This window comes from Myxine glutinosa, chromosome 4, assembly GCF_964187855.1.
Source record: "Myxine glutinosa chromosome 4, kmMyxGlut1.1, whole genome shotgun sequence".
NCBI classification, from domain to species: domain Eukaryota; kingdom Metazoa; phylum Chordata; class Myxini; order Myxiniformes; family Myxinidae; genus Myxine; species Myxine glutinosa.
Window position 1 is genome coordinate 214,467,167 of NC_136264.1, and position 14,905 is coordinate 214,482,071.

Below are 14,905 nucleotides of genomic sequence, written 5' to 3' on the forward strand. Positions count from 1 at the left end.
GATCCAGGCAGCAAGCAGCGAAAGTACAGGCCCACAACTGCGGAGCCAGCACCTCCCTCTCCTCTCTCTCTGCCCCAAAGCCAGATCCTCGGAGGTGGGAGACAAAAGAAAACAAGTGAGTAAGGTGGTAAGGGCGCAAAAGGGCACGCAATATTAGGTAATGCACACTAGGGGCACATGGGAACCAGGTGAGACAGGTACGTTCCTACCGTACGCCCCCCCCCCCCCCCCACCAGGTAACCTACATTGCCCCTCCCTTACCCCTTACGGTATCCACAAAACACAACACTACCCATAAACATCTACTTTACACATCAACAAACGTCCCTACTGTCTTCCCCGTTCCTCCCATAAACCAAATTCGTCTTCTCTCCCTCCTAACCAATCAAATTTGCCATTTCCAACTCTCAACAAAATTTGCCATCTCCAACTCAACATCAAAATTTGCCATCACCAATTCATCATCAGTCCCTCCTAAGGAGGGAGAGATGGAATCACCCCAATGTCTCATCCACGTCGTGATGCGTCTCACAAATCCACACAGCAATTCTCCTTTCCTGCAACACAAAACAAAGAAAACACAGGTGTGGAGTCATCATCACCACCTCAGGTAAGTGGCTGCATATGGTGCGACAGGTTCATCAATCCTAACTATTTCCTAAATGACTTTAACAACTTTACATTACCCGGGGTCTCTCCCTGCCAATCCATTGGCCAACTTACACTATGGGTTCTAAAAACCAATTCCCATTGCCCAAACTGTGGTGCTTCTCAATTTGGGGTCTCACTCCCCCGATTCATCTCCCGGTGCCCTCGCACAATTTCTGGGCTGTGACTTGTAGCTCTCCCAGTAGGTCTACCCACCTGCACACCTCCACCACTGTAGTTGCCACCCGAGCTTACCTGCTCCTCACCCTAACCTAACTAACTGGGGAAGGCCCAATCGCACTCTCACCCCCTCAGTGCCCTCTCTGGCACGGGCTGCCCGATCCACACCCGGGATCCTCAGGCACCCACTGACACTAACGGCTCCCAGAGCCCACCTGCGGCCTCACCTGGCCGACATCCTCACAGTGGTGGAGTGCCCAAACCAACTACACACACTAACAGGCTACACGCCCAGCCATTTCCACAACACTAATGCACCCATCCACAATACCATTCTGCAACCGCACCACAAATGCCAATATCCAACCACAATTTACCTATACCCTCTACCGAACACTTACACTACCCGCCCCGGGTACTCGTGAAAGGGGTCCACTCTTCCCCCATCCACACCTTCGCACCATGCACACCACTCCGTACCACTTACTCCAACTCTCTCCACACCACTCATTTCCAATACTCCATGTATTCCACACACCTGTACTTGCACACCTGTGCTCTCATACTTTGTGCCGCCTGCACCCTTCTCTCCCCCAAGCGCATTCGCGCTGATCCACAACACTCACTACTCATACACTGCTCCACACACCTGTCCAGTTCTCACACAGCATCATCTCATCTAACTACTCCCCTCTGAAACTTGCGCTTCCCAGTCGTCCCTTTAAACTATTGCACTCCCTCGTCATTATCATCCACTCTAATCTACCTGCGTCCCCTCTACAGGTATCCTTGTCACTAACTAACCTTAACGTTACCTAATGTCATCTTCGCTAGATCCCTACACACAATATCCTAACCCACCCGGGCTAGTTTTCACTGCCATACACCCCATAATCTATAGCGCATTTGCCCCCCCATTTGTGAGGGATGACAGAGTTGCCATCCCACCACATCGGGCATCTCCCACTACCAATTTTGCACATCAAATTTCAACAAATCAAAAATTTGCCAATCACTACCCATCATCTGCCAATCATTACTGCCAATCCTTTGCCAATCATCAAATTTTGTTTTTCTAATTTCGGGGCCAAAACACTATCCTCGTCATTACAGTCTACTTACTAATGCCTCTCGGTGCGCCAATTCACGTCTAAAGCTCGGCTTCGTACAGCCAAGCCATGAATGCGGGTTGTTTGGTGCCAGCGGCTGGATACGTCCCGCATTCGGTGCAGGGAAGGAGGTTTACCCGGGCCGAGGTCCCATGCACCATCTCGGCACGGAGCCATCCCATGGCCCGATCTCGACCTGCCGGAATGCCTCAACAAAAAGTGGTCGCCATGACGACCCTTCCTATCGGGCTGCCCGCTCCGCCTAGTGGAGCACGGACGCGGCCGTTCAAAGCGAGGCCCAGCGTGGATCGCGTACGGCGGTCCTTTCGAACCCGCCGTGGCTCGGATCCCCGCTGGTTCTCACGGCACGCGAAGCCCGGCACGCACCGAGGGCCCGATTCGGCTATAAGTCGCTCTAACCGCTAACGCGGTTACCGTCGATGCCTCACCTGCATGCTTACACGCATACGCTACCCCTTTCTTGCCCATACATCCAGCTGTTCCTATGCTCCTCGTCGTACCTTCTCTAACACACCCCGGTACACTCATTCCACTCACAGCCTTGGTCACACACCTGACCACCGAACACTTTGGCACACATTCGTCGCTCGCACACCTCCTTTTTCGCACACCAGACCTGTCGCACACTTCACCAACGGCCTCTCACGAACACCCGGGTCCATCTCGACCCCCAAGCTTATTAAATCACCTGGCGCATCATACGCACGACCATATTGGTCACCACTTACACCGGGTCCTCTTTCTCTTCGCTTCTCCTCCATCACCTGCGAATCCCTCATCCGGTTAATGAGCACATCATCACGATCCGAACACAGACTTTGGACCAATTCTTTTACTTCCTCCTTTATCTCTTTCTTATCCTCTCTCCGTCGCTTCTTAATTTCGCTCACCCCTTCTTCCACTTCTTCTAATTTCTGCTTCACCTCCTTTATTCCCCGGTGCGTCTCCTCAAGCTCGTCCTCTAAGGCTACCTTGACCGTTTCTATGTGCGTCCTCACCTGCCGGTCCTTCGTCTCCATTACCTCTACCACCTTGTTCATTTTCCTCGTCAGGTCCTCATGTACCGTCTGACACTCTTTTTTAATTACCCATACGTCCTTTTTCATCTCCTTCTGTTTCGATTTTAAACCCTCTATTACCGCTGTGTTCTTCTTTACCTGGTCCGTTAATTCTTTTTGTCCCTCCGTCAGTTGTTCTACTCCCAGCGTCAACTCCTCTATACCACCTTGCAATTTTACAGTCCCCTTTCTCACCTCCTTCTCCATGCGCTCCTTACAGTGCCTCACCTCCTCGCGCACTCCTCCGACCTCCTCACTCACACCTCTTCTGATCTCTTCTCCCATCACCTGCATCTCCTGCCCAGATGCCACCCTAATCTGCTCCATTTCCTCCCTGTGAGCATCCAATTTAGTTTCTACCCCCATTCTGACCCCCTCTATCTGCTGCCCCATTTTTTTAACTTCCCTTTCCGCTTGGTCCCTCATGTCCCTCAATTTGCCTTCCATACTGTTTTCTAACCCCTCTAACCCATTTTTCACTCCCTCTATCTGATTCTCCTGGGCAGCCATTCTATTTTCCACCCCCATTAACCCATGTTTCACCCCTTCTATCCCATTGTCTAACCCCTCTAATTTCTTGTCTAATCCCTCACCGGCACCCCTCGCTTCGTCCCTCATTACCCCCAATTGCTCACTCTGAGCATCCATCCGGTTCCCCATTCTTAAAATTTGGTTTCTCATCCCCCTGTTCTCTTCCCTCTCCTCATCCGCCTTGACCATGAAGGCCTGCATCTGCTGCATGAATAGGCCCCAGTTCATTGGTGCTGCGGCCGCTGCTACGGTCACGGGCGCGGCAAAATTTGGTGCCGCTACACCCACGTGCGCGAGGACGCCACTTTGCGCGCCTGAAGCCTCATGCGCGAGGACGCCATTTTGCGAACCTGCCACCCTCACTGCTTCGCTCTCCTCTTGTCCCTCAATTTGGTCCTGGATCGACCCTGCCTCACTCTCCTCTACCGGAACCCAGCCGTCTTGATCTGCCATAGCGCGACTTTCAAAATTCGGGTTTTTATTTTAAAACAAAACAAATTTCGGTTACTTGTAATTTTGAGCGCGTTAAGCGCGCTTCGGGTCCGATCTCACTCCTCGACACCAGTTGTTACGGATCGCGGATTAGATGTTATTTACCGAGCGGTGGTATTGCCGCGACCTAACAATTCCCCCGATTCTTCCCCAACTCACCCGATTCCACCCGACGTTGACCAAGTCGTGCTATGCTAAATCAATGATTTGGAAAGGACACAACGACTGGGATAAATGAAACGACACAAGGGGTACAGTTCTCAAGACCTCCGGAGGAGGATATAATTGGTGGTGGAAAAAAGGGGTAGATTACAAGGTATGAGGTAAAGCACAGAAGAGATAGGCACTTAGACACAATCTTATCAATCCCAGACAGACCACAGACAAACGGAACAAGACTGATTTACACAGGGATTGATGGCAGGGAAGGACAGGCAGTCGATAGCACAAGGTGCACCTTGGCTCAGGGACAGGATACAGCTCAGTCTTTGGGAGGTCTCTCGGCGCTCGGAGGGTGCGTCCTTTCTCCTTCAGCTCTGCGCGCATCTGACGTCACCTCCCTCTTCCTGCGCATGCTCAGCGGGGAGTGACACGCCCTCGGCTCGTTGGCTCCGCCCCAGATGGGATCGGTCCGCCGCTTCTATTGGGTGCGGGGGGTTACCGGGCTCCGCCCTTGACGAGGGGCTGACAGCGAGCCCCTACTTGGTAACCCCGTCGAGCACATGGTCGATGGCGGCTCGCTGGAAAGGCTTGGTGCCCTTCCAACACCCCCTACCAACCAAGCCGGAGTGAGGACGCGCACTCCCCGCGCCGCCGCCGCTGTTGTTGTTGTTGCTGTTGCTGTTGTTGTTGCTGTTGCTGAACCGTGAGGAAGAGCTGCGGGGAGGTATTGGGAGGTCCTAAACTTCCTAACGGTGCCATACAATCACATTCTGGTGCAACGAAGAGTCAGAATTAATGGAAACGAGTCCTTAACTGACATAGACTAAGAATAACTAGCAAGATGTCCTATAGTTGTCTACGTGAGATGCGGTGGACCTGGATGCGACATTTAATGGGGGAAATAGGGGGAGGTCGGGGCTACAGAGTGTTGTTTACAGGAAATGGGACTAGGGAATGGGGGATTGGGGATAGTTGGGAAGTATGGAGGAAATAGGGGAATATTTACAAGCGGATATGGATGGATGCCAATCTCATATCCGCAACAATATATATATATATATACATAACTTCAATCCATTAGAACTGGTTAATATAATGTAAATCTATAATAACTGGTTAATATAACGTAAATCCATTATAACTGGTTAATATAAGGTAAATCCATTATAACAGGTTAATATTATGTAAATCTATAAGAACTGGTTAATATAATGTAAATCCATTATAACTGGTTAATAGAATGTAAATCCATAAGAACTGGTTAATATAATGTAAATCCATTATAACTGGTTAATATAATGTAAATCTATAAGAACTGTTTAATATAATGTAAATCTATAAGAACTGGTTAATATAATGTAAATCCATTATAACTGGTTAATATAATGTAAATCTATAAGAACTGTTTAATATAATGTAAATCCATTAGAACTGATAACTATAACATTAATCTATAAACATAGGAGCAATACCGCTGGGCACTCACGTCGTAGAATAAAGCAGTATACTACACTGACTAAAGGTATTTTAAACCATATCATGGTATTTTAAACCAATTTCAATGGTTTCTCGAAGACAGGGCAGCATGTACAATCATACATACTAACATAATCATAAGACTTTAAACAAAGAAACAAACAAAAAAACGATTTTGGGGGTTAAACTCCCCCACCTGCCCCCAATAGACTACCTTAGACCCCGATTTTTTTCAATGCCGTGAACAAACATTGGTACATCATGGGTGGTGAAGGTTGTGATCAAGTTTCATCGTAATTGTGTGTGTAGTTTCTGAGGACAAAAGCAAATACCTATTTTGGGGGGGCAACCCCCCCCCCCCCCCCCCCCCCCCCCACCGACCCCCCCTCCCCATAGACTGCCTTCGACCCTGATTTTCTTAGTGCCGTAAATAAACTTCGGTACATCACGGGTGATGAAGGTTAATAGTAGTCAATTTTCAACGAAATAGTGTGTGTAGTTTCAGAGGAAAAAGCAAATTCCTATTTTAGGGGTCAAAAGCAAATTCAAAAGTTATTTAAACAAAAAGCAAATTCCTGGATCCACTTTGACCCCGGTAAACCCCCTTTTATCCCGATTTATTGTATGCCGTGAACAAGTTTCAAGTGTTTACGGACGGACGGACTGACTGACGGACAACGCGCCATCGCATAAGCTCACCTGAACTTCGTTCCAGGTGACCTAAAAACTGGTTAATTTTGCAATAAGAATTGGTTATTATAACCTAAATATATAATAACTGGTTAATAGAACCTAATTCTATAAGAGCATCTTAATAGAACCTAAATGTATAAGAACTGGTGAATATAACCTAAACTAAAGCAATAAGAATTGGATATTATAACCTAAATTTGTAAGAACCAGTTAATATAACTTTCATCTCTAAAAAGTGGTGAATGAAACCAGAGATAAACAAAAAACAACAGAAAATAAAGATACAGGGAATGAACCGAGAGATGAACAAAAATAAAAACAGAAAAGAAAGAGAGATAAAGTGAATGAAGCCAGAGATAAAGAAAAATAAAAACAGAAAATAAATAAATACAGTCAATGGAAGTAGAGATAAAGAAAAATAAAAACAGAAAATAAATAAATACAGTCAATGGAAGTAGAGATAAAGAAAAATAAAAACAGAAAATAAATAAATACAGTCAATGGAAGTAGAGATAAAGAAAAATAAAAACAGAAAATAAATAAATACAGTCAATGGAAGTAGAGATAAAGAAAAATAAAAACAGAAAATAAATAAATACAGTCAATGGAAGTAGAGATAAAGAAAAATAAAAACAGAAAATAAATAAATACAGTCAATGGAAGTAGAGATAAAGAAAAATAAAAACAGAAAATAAATAAATACAGTCAATGGAAGTAGAGATAAAGAAAAATAAAAACAGAAAATAAATAAATACAGTCAATGGAAGTAGAGATAAAGAAAAATAAAAACAGAAAATAAATAAATACAGTCAATGGAAGTAGAGATAAAGAAAAATAAAAACAGAAAATAAATAAATACAGTCAATGGAAGTAGAGATAAAGAAAAATAAAAACAGAAAATAAATAAATACAGTCAATGGAAGTAGAGATAAAGAAAAATAAAAACAGAAAATAAATAAATACAGTCAATGGAAGTAGAGATAAAGAAAAATAAAAACAGAAAATAAATAAATACAGTCAATGGAAGTAGAGATAAAGAAAAATAAAAACAGAAAATAATGATACATTTCATGAAACTAGACATAAACAAAAATAAAAACAGAAAGGAAAGATACAGTGGATGAAACTAGAGATAAACAAAAATAAAAACAGAAAATAAATAAATACAGTCAATGGAAGTAGAGATAAAGAAAAATAAAAACAGAAAATAATGATACATTTCATGAAACTAGACATAAACAAAAATAAAAACAGAAAATAATGATACATTTCATGAAACTAGACATAAACAAAAATAAAAACAGAAAGGAAAGATACAGTGGATGAAACTAGAGATAAACAAAAATAAAAACAGAAAATAAATAAAGATACAGTGAATGAAACCAGAGAGAAACAAAAATAAAAACAGAACATAAAGAAAGATACAGTGAATGAAACCAGAGAGAAACAAAAAAAAGAAAAGAAACAGGAAAGATACAGTGAATGAAACCAGAGTTACACAAAATAAAAACAGAAAATAAAGAAAGATACAGTGAATGAAACCAGAGAGAAACAAAAAAAAGAAAAGAAACAGGAAAGATACAGTGAATGAAACCAGAGTTACACAAAATAAAAACAGAAAATAAAGAAAGATACAGTGTATTAAACCAGCTAGAAACCAAAAAAAAAGAAATTTTTTTGGAAAGATACAGTGGATGAAACCAGAGATACACAAAATAAAAAGAGAAAAGAAAGAGAGATAAAGTGAATGAAACCGGACATACACAAAAATAAAAACAGAAAATAAATAAATACAGTCAATGGAAGTAGAGATAAGGAAAAATAAAACCAGAAAAGAATGATACATTTGATGAAACTAGACATAAACAAAAATAAAAAGAGAAAGGAAAGATCTAGTGGATGAAACTAGAGATTATCAAATATAAAAACAGAAAAGAAAGAAAGATACAGTGAATGAAACCAGAGATAAACAAAAGTAAAAAAACAGAAAAGAAAGATACAGTGAATGAAACAAAATATGTGCAAAAATGAAAACAGAAAATAAAGAAAGATACAATGAATGAAACAAGAGACAAACAAAAATAAAAACAGAAAATAAAGAAAGACAGTGAATGAAACCAGAGACAAACAAAAAATAAATAAATAAAGAGGCAGTGAATAAAACCAGAGAGGAACAAAAATAAAAACAGAAAATAAAGAAAGATACAGTGAATGAAACCAGAGAGAAAATAAAGAAAGACAGTGAATGAAACCAGAGACAAACAAAAAATAAATAAATAAAGAGGCAGTGAATAAAACCAGAGAGGAACAAAAATAAAAACAGAAAATAAAGAAAGATACAGTGAATGAAACCAGAGAGAAAAAAAAGAAAAAAAAATTAGGAAAGATACTGTGGATGAAACGAGAGATACACAAAATAAAAAGAAAATAAAGAAAGATACAGTGAATGAAACCAGAGAGAAACAAAAAAAAGAAAAGAAAATTAGGAAAGATACTGTGGATGAAACCAGAGTTACACAAAATAAAAACAGAAAATAAAGAAAGATACAGTGAATGAAACCAGAGACAAAGAAAAAGAAAAAATAAAGATGCAGTGAATGAAACCAGAGAGAAACAAAAATAAAAACAGAAAATAAAGAAAGATACAGTGAATGAAACCAGAGAGAAACAAAAAAAAGAAAAGAAAATTAGGAAAGATACAGTGGATGAAACCAGAGTTACACAAAATAAAAACAGAAAATAAAGAAAGATACAGTGTATTAAACCAGCTAGAAACAAAAAAAAAGAATTTTTTTTGGAAAGATACAGTGGACGAAACCAGAGATACACAAAATAAAAAGAGAAAAGAAAGAGAGATAAAGTGAATGAAACCGGACATACACAAAAATAAAAACAGAAAATAAATAAATACAGTCAATGGAAGTAGAGATAAAGAAAAATAAAACCAGAAAAGAATGATACATTTGATGAAACTAGACATAAACAAAAATAAAAAGAGAAAGGAAAGATACAGTGGATGAAACTAGGGATAAACAACAATAAAAACAGAAAATAATGATACATTTCATGAAACTAGACATAAACAAAAATAAAAACAGAAAGGAAAGATACAGTGGATGAAACTAGAGATAAACAACAATAAAAACAGAAAATAATGATACATTTCATGAAACTAGACATAAACAAAAATAAAAACAGAAAGGAAAGATACAGTGGATGAAACTAGAGATAAACAAAAATAAAAACAGAAAATAAATAAAGATACAGTGAATGAAACGAGAGAGAAACAAAAATAAAAACAGAACATAAAGAAAGATACAGTGAATGAAACCAGAGAGAAACCAAAAAAAGAAAAGAAACAGGAAAGATACAGTGAATGAAACCAGAGTTACACAAAATAAAAACAGAAAATAAAGAAAGATACAGTGAATGAAACCAGAGAGAAACAAAAAAAAGAAAAGAAACAGGAAAGATACAGTGAATGAAACCAGAGTTACACAAAATAAAAACAGAAAATAAAGAAAGATACAGTGTATTAAACCAGCTAGAAACCAAAAAAAAAGAAATTTTTTTGGAAAGATACAGTGGATGAAACGAGAGATACACAAAATAAAAAGAGAAAAGAAAGAGAGATAAAGTGAATGAAACCGGACATACACAAAAATAAAAACAGAAAATAAATAAATACAGTCAATGGAAGTAGAGATAAGGAAAAATAAAACCAGAAAAGAATGATACATTTGATGAAACTAGACATAAACAAAAATAAAAAGAGAAAGGAAAGATCTAGTGGATGAAACTAGAGATTATCAAATATAAAAACAGAAAAGAAAGAAAGATACAGTGAATGAAACCAGAGATAAACAAAAGTAAAAAAACAGAAAAGAAAGATACAGTGAATGAAACAAAATATGTGCAAAAATGAAAACAGAAAATAAAGAAAGATACAATGAATGAAACAAGAGACAAACAAAAATAAAAACAGAAAATAAAGAAAGACATTGAATGAAACCAGAGACAAACAAAAAATAAATAAATAAAGAGGCAGTGAATAAAACCAGAGAGGAACAAAAATAAAAACAGAAAATAAAGAAAGATACAGTGAATGAAACCAGAGAGAAAAAAAAGAAGAAAAAAAATTAGGAAAGATACTGTGGATGAAACGAGAGATACACAAAATAAAAACAGAAAATAAAGAAAGATACAGTGAATGAAACCAGAGAGAAACAAAAAAAAGAAAAGAAAATTAGGAAAGATACAGTGGATGAAACCAGAGTTACACAAAATAAAAACAGAAAATAAAGAAAGATACAGTGAATTAAACCAGCTAGAAACAAAAAAAAAGAAATTTTTTTGGAAAGATACAGTGGATGAAACCAGAGATACACAAAATAAAAAGAGAAAAGAAAGAGAGATAAAGTGAATGAAACTGGACATACACAAAAATAAAAACAGAAAATAAATAAATACAGTCAATGGAAGTAGAGATAAAGAAAAATAAAACCAGAAAAGAATGATACATTTGATGAAACTAGACATAAACAAAAATAAAAACAGAAAAGAAAGATCTAGTGGATGAAACTAGAGATTATCAAATATAAAAACAGAAAAGAAAGAAAGATACAGTGAATGAAACCAGAGACAAAGAAAAAGAAAAAATAAAGATGCAGTGAATGAAACCAGAGACAAACAAAAAAAAAAAAAATTAGGAAAGATACAAAGGATGAAACCAGAGATACACAAAATAAAAAGAGAAAATATAGAAACAGTGAATGAAACCAGAGATATACAAAAATAATAAGAGAAAATAAAGAGACGCAGTGAATGAAACCAGAGATGCACAAAAATAAAAAGAGAAAATAAAGAAAGATACAGTGAATGACACCAGATGCAAACAAAAATAAAAAGAGAAAAATAGATGCAGTGAATGAAACCAGAGAGAAACAAAAAATAAATAAATAAATAAATAAATAAAGATGCAGTGAATGACACCAGATGCAAACAAAAATAAAAAGAGAAAATAAATAAAGATACAGTGAATGAAACCAGAGAGAAATAAATAGAAAAAGAAAAAATAAAGAAAGATACAATGAATGAAACCAGAGAGAAACAAAAATAAAAACAGAAAATAAAGAAAGATGCAGTGAATGAAACCGGAGATATACAAAAATAAAAAGAGAAAATAAAGAAAGATACAGTGAATGAAACCGGAGATATACAAAAATAAAAAGAGAAAATAAAGAAAGATACAGTGAATGACACCAGATGCAAACAAAAATAAAAAGAGAAAAATAGATGCAGTGAATGAAACCAGAGAGAAACAAAAAATAAATAAATAAATAAATAAATAAAGATGCAGTGAATGAAACCAGAGACAAATAAAAATAAAAAGATAAAATAAATAAAGATACAGTGAATGAAACCAGAGACAAATAAAAAGAAAAAGAAAAAATAAATAAAGATACAGTGAATGAAACCAGAGATACACAAAAATAAAAACAGAAAATAAAGAAAGATACAGTGAATGAATCCAGAGAGAAACAAAAAAGAAAGTAAAGAAAATTAGGAAAAATACTGTGGATGAAACCAGAGATACACAAAATTAAAAGAGAAAATAAAGAGATGCAGTGAATGAAACCAGAGTTATACAAAAAGAAAAAGAGAAAATTACGAAAGATACAATGGCCCTGAGCCCAGGCGTTTGTGGCTGAACGAGCAATAGCCAAAAGCCACAGGCCGGGCCAGCCCTCCACGAGGCCTGCCTTTGGAATTCGACATCTGCTGCACACGTGTTCCTCGGGATCTCGCTTCCTTTACCGACGGCACTTCTAACAAATGGCTCGATACAGAGTGCGACGTTAAAACATGGGGTTTCCGACCGACGAAGCTTCGGCTTCAGCACACGGCGCCCATTTAAGGCGATCGTGAGATAGACCACCGTTGGGTTCAGCGGTCCTCGGGTAAGACCGATCTGGTTGCGAAAGCCAAAAGGCCTAAACCAGCCGGTCCAGTTGGCACGGGCCTATTTCGGCCTGTTGTCATGGCGGCACAAGATAGCTGTTCCGTAATTTATAATGATTGGGTTTCTGAAACCTCAGAACAATGTCATCAGATGTCCAGGATAAAACCCGATGAGGAAAATAGAAGATCTTCCTCTTTTATAAATAGAACCGTATGTTTTTCTATTTCTCCCTCAGTTTTTCTTCCCTTTTATCCATTTGCCTCTCTCACTCTCCCTTTGCCGTGGAAGTCGAGCTGCCAGCTGGCAGGAGTTTATCCCACATCGTGTGCCAAGCTGCCTTGCATGGCCGGAGATGGGCAGAGAGAAAAGGCTCGGGGGTTGGGAAGCACACGTTGGGGCCGAGTCGACCCACTGCATGGAACAAGGACGACGTCCCTGAAATCGAGTGTTTGAACTCAGCTATTGCCTCTGGCCTGCAACTTTTTCTTGCTCTAGAAGAAGCTATAGTTGGTGCGGTATCTGTGGAGGATAAGCTATAGTTGGTGCGGTATCTGTGGAGGATGAGCTATAGTTGATGCGGTATCTGTGGAGGATGAGCTATAGTTGGTGCGGTATCTGTGGAGGATGAGCTATAGTTGATGCGGTATCTGTGGAGGATGAGCTATAGTTGGTGCGGTATCTGTGGAGGATGAGCTATAGTTGGTGCGGTATCTGTGGAGGATGAGCTATAGTTGGTGCGGTATCTGTGGAGGATAAGCTATAGTTGGTGCGGTATCTGTGGAGGATGAGCTATAGTTGGTGCGGTATCTGTGGAGGATGAGCTATAGTTGGTGCGGTATCTGTGGAGGATGAGCTATAGTTGGTGCGGTATCTGTGGAGGATGAGCTATAGTTGGTGCGGTATCTGTGGAGGATGAGCTATAGTTGGTGCGGTATCTGTGGAGGATGAGCTATAGTTGGTGCGGTATCTGTGGAGGATGAGCTATAGTTGGTGCGGTATCTGTGGAGGATGAGCTATAGTTGGTGCGGTATCTGTGGAGGATGAGCTATAGTTGGTGCGGTATCTGTGGAGGATGAGCTATAGTTGGTGCGGTATCTGTGGAGGATAAGCTATAGTTGGTGCGGTATCTGTGGAGGATGAATCTATAGTTGGTGCGGTATCTGTGGAGGATAAGCTATAGTTGGTGCGGTATCTGTCGAGGATTAATCTATAGTTGGGGCGGTATGTGTGGAGGATAAGCTATAGTTGGTGCGGTATCTGTGGAGGATTAATCTATAGTTGGTGCGGTATCTGTGGAGGATAAGCTATAGTTGGTGCGGTATCTGTGGAGGATGAATCTATAGTTGGTGCGGTATCTGTGGAGGATAAGCTATAGTTGGTGCGGTATCTGTGGAGGATGAGCTATAGTTGGTGCGGTATCTGTGGAGGATGAGCTATAGTTGGTGCGGTATCTGTGGAGGATGAGCTATAGTTGGTGCGGTATCTGTGGAGGATGAGCTATAGTTGGTGCGGTATCTGTGGAGGATGAGCTATAGTTGGTGCGGTATCTGTGGAGGATAAGCTATAGTTGGTGCGGTATCTGTGGAGGATGAGCTATAGTTGGTGCGGTATCTGTGGAGGATGAGCTATAGTTGGTGCGGTATCTGTGGAGGATAAGCTATAGTTGGTGCGGTATCTGTGGAGGATGAATCTATAGTTGGTGCGGTATCTGTGGAGGATAAGCTATAGTTGGTACGGTATCTGTCGAGGATTAATCTATAGTTGGGGCGGTATGTGTGGAGGATAAGCTATAGTTGGTGCGGTATCTGTGGAGGATTAATCTATAGTTGGTGCGGTATCTGTGGAGGATAAGCTATAGTTGGTGCGGTATCTGTGGAGGATGAATCTATAGTTGGTGCGGTATCTGTGGAGGATAAGCTATAGTTGGTGCGGTATCTGTGGAGGATGAGCTATAGTTGGTGCGGTATCTGTGGAGGATGAGCTATAGTTGGTGCGGTATCTGTGGAGGATGAGCTATAGTTGGTGCGGTATCTGTGGAGGATGAGCTATAGTTGGTGCGGTATCTGTGGAGGATGAGCTATAGTTGGTGCGGTATCTGTGGAGGATAAGCTATAGTTGGTGCGGTATCTGTGGAGGATGAGCTATAGTTGGTGCGGTATCTGTGGAGGATGAGCTATAGTTGGTGCGGTATCTGTGGAGGATGAGCTATAGTTGGTGCGGTATCTGTGGAGGATAAGCTATAGTTGGTGCGGTATCTGTGGAGGATGAATCTATAGTTGGTGCGGTATCTGTGGAGGATAAGCTATAGTTGGTGCGGTATCTGTGGAGGATTAATCTATAGTTGGTGCGGTATGTGTGGAGGATAAGCTATAGTTGGTGCGGTATCTGTGGAGGATTAATCTATAGTTGGTGCGGTATCTGTGGAGGATAAGCTATAGTTGCTGCGGTATCTGTGGAGGATGAATCTATAGTTGGTGCGGTATCTGTGGAGGATAAGCTATAGTTGGTGCAGTATCTGTGGAGGATGAATCTATAGTTGGTGCGGTATCTGTGGAGGATAATCTATAGTTGGT